The sequence below is a fragment of the Protobothrops mucrosquamatus genome, unplaced genomic scaffold, assembly GCF_001527695.2.
Source record: "Protobothrops mucrosquamatus isolate PMUCROS unplaced genomic scaffold, P.Mucros_1.0 scaffold_294, whole genome shotgun sequence".
Classification (NCBI taxonomy): domain Eukaryota; kingdom Metazoa; phylum Chordata; class Lepidosauria; order Squamata; family Viperidae; genus Protobothrops; species Protobothrops mucrosquamatus.
The window spans coordinates 1,037,478-1,040,208 of record NW_015386370.1 but is presented as its reverse complement, the minus strand read 5'-3'; positions in this window follow the sequence as shown (position 1 = coordinate 1,040,208).

The window sequence follows — 2,731 nt, the reverse complement described above, 5'->3', positions numbered from 1 at the left end:
GAAATTGCCTGTATGCATTGCCTGTGATGCTTCCCCTTATGGGGTGGGAGCTGTACTCAGCCACTTGAAAGCTGATAGAACTCAGGTTCCTGTTGCTTATTACTCCAGGACTCTGTCTTCTGCTGAGCGCAATTACGCTCAAATAGACAGAGAAGCATTGGCCATAGTAGCAGGGGTTAAAAAATTCCATGATTTTTTATGTGGCAGGCATTTCACGGTCTTCACTGACCATAAACCGCTGTTGGGGTTGTTTACCACCAGTAAACAAACTCCCCATATTATTTCCCCTAGAATGCTGAGGTGGTCTATCTTTTTGTCAGCTTATGACTACTCCTTAATTCACAAACCTGGTAAGGAGATGGGTCATGCAGACGGCCTAAGTAGAATACCTCTGCCAACAGTAGAAGCAGACCCCGCTCCTGCCATCAATCTTCTTTCCATTCAGGAGTTGCCTGAATCTCCCCTTAATGCAAGGGATGTGGCTGCTGAAACAGCCACTGATGTCACACTTACTCGTGTGCTTTCCTGGGTTCTGTCTGGATGGCCTGACAGAAGCCCTGGTACTGAGTTCCAAAACTTCTGGCTCAAGAGGCATGAGTTATCCACCTTTAAGAGTTGCCTGCTTTGGGGCAGCAGGGTGGTTATCCCTACCTCGTTGAGATCTAGAATCTTGGCTTCCCTCCATGAGGGCCATCCTGGCATTGTCCGGATGAAGGCGCTTGCGCGCAGCCATCCATGGTGGCCAGGGCTAGACAAGAATATAGAGGCCCATGTGCATGGGTGTCACTTGTGCCAGCGTTCACGGCTGGAGATGCCTCAGGCCCCTGTACACAGGTGGGAGGAAACACATCTGCCTTGGTCCCGAGTACATGTGGACTATGCTGTGCCTTTTCAGGGGCAATTCTTCTTGGTCCTTGTGGATAGTTATTCCAAGTGGCTGGAAGTTGTTCCTGTCTCCTCCACTACTACTGCCAGGACCATCCAGGTGTTGCAAGGCATTTTTACAGCTCACGGCCTGCCAGATGTTTTAGTTTCAGATAACGGCCCGCAGTTCACGTCTTCGGAGTTCCAGGCTTTCCTACAGGCCAACATGATCTGTCATGCGACATCGGCCCCCTTCCACCCTTCCACCAACGGTATGGCTGAGAGGATGGTGCGCGTCACCAAGGACGCCCTCAAGAAACTGACTTACAGGGACTGGCATCACAGGTTGGCAGATTTTCTTCTTGCACACTGCACCACACCTCCTGTTTCCACTGGAAAAAGCCCAGCAGAACTCTGCTGGGGTCGCAGACTGATAACTAAACTTGACAGGTTGCACCCTGATAGGTTGACACCTCTGGCTTCCCAGCCACGGGCGCCACGGTGTTTGCAAGTGGGCACTCTGGTTTGGACCCGGAACTACAGTCCCGGTCATCTGTGGATTCCAGCTGTGGTCTGCAAGGTCACGGGGCCCTTGTCTTACGAGGTTTCCTTGGAAGACGGCCGCGTTCTTCGGCGGCATATTGACCAGCTGCGTACAAGACTGGACTCTTCCTCTTCTACTCCTGGGTTTTCTCTGGGGGGGGAGGGGGATCAGCAGGAGCAAAGGGAAGGCTCATCTCAAGGTTCTGCAAGTATGCCCAACAGAAATTCATGGGAACAAGGAACATCGCACCAACCATTACATACTCCAGCCAGGGAGTCACTCAGGGAGTATCCACGCAGTTCACAAGACCAATACAACACTCCAGACAGGGAGAATAACAGGGAGCATCCACATAACACAAACAATACAAGAGAACTGGCATGTAGTCAAGGGAACTGGCCAACTGCTGCAATTGCTCCCGGAAGGAAATCAGTCCAAAGGGGAGTAGTCAGAGAGGCAAATCCTGACTCTGGCACTTCAGGCACAGATCGAGGGGCAATTGAGTATTGGGGCACTGCAAAGACCCCAGATAACCCTGCTACAGGGCTTGGGAGTGAGGAACTGTGTTCTCAAGATTGGTCCATTGGGGACTTGGAGAACACCGCAGACCCGCCAGACGGGGGGTGGGGTTCTGAGGGTTCAGGTAGCCTAGAAGTAGGCAGATCACACAGGAACGCGAAGGAGCAAAGCCCTGGTCTGTATAGCCCAGTAGGCAAGTGAGCAGACCAGGCTACAGGAGCCAGGTCACCAGGACCACCAGGGCAACAAAGAGGGGGCAGCCCCACTACATCAAGTGCACAGGGAAGCCCAGGGTGTTCCCAGGGTCCGAGGAGGTCACAACGAAGCAAACGACCTCCACAGTATCTGGAGGAGTTTGTAAGGTTGTTGTCAACCTACAAGTAATGTGGGTGTCGGCCCGTTATTCCAAAATGATAGTACGGTACCATTAAAGGTGTTATCAGGCAATACCTCCACAGTTTATACACCTATGGATGAATGAAGTACCACGTTCTCTTTAGAAGGTCGCAGTTTATTTATTTATTTATTTATTTATTTATTTATTGGATTTTTACCCCGCCCTTCTCCTTGCGGACTCAGGGCGGCTAACAGCCTGATAAAAACAAAAAAAAATACCAAAATACTATCATTAAAACATAATTAAAAGGAAATATTAGATTGGCCTTTGTTATTTTAAAATTATATTTAAAACCCCGCTAAAAATTACCCCTTAGGCCAGTCCTGCTAGTTGAAATAGCCATGTCTTAAGGGCGCGGCGGAAGGAAGGGAGATCCGGGATCACCCGGATCTCTGGGGGTAGTTCGT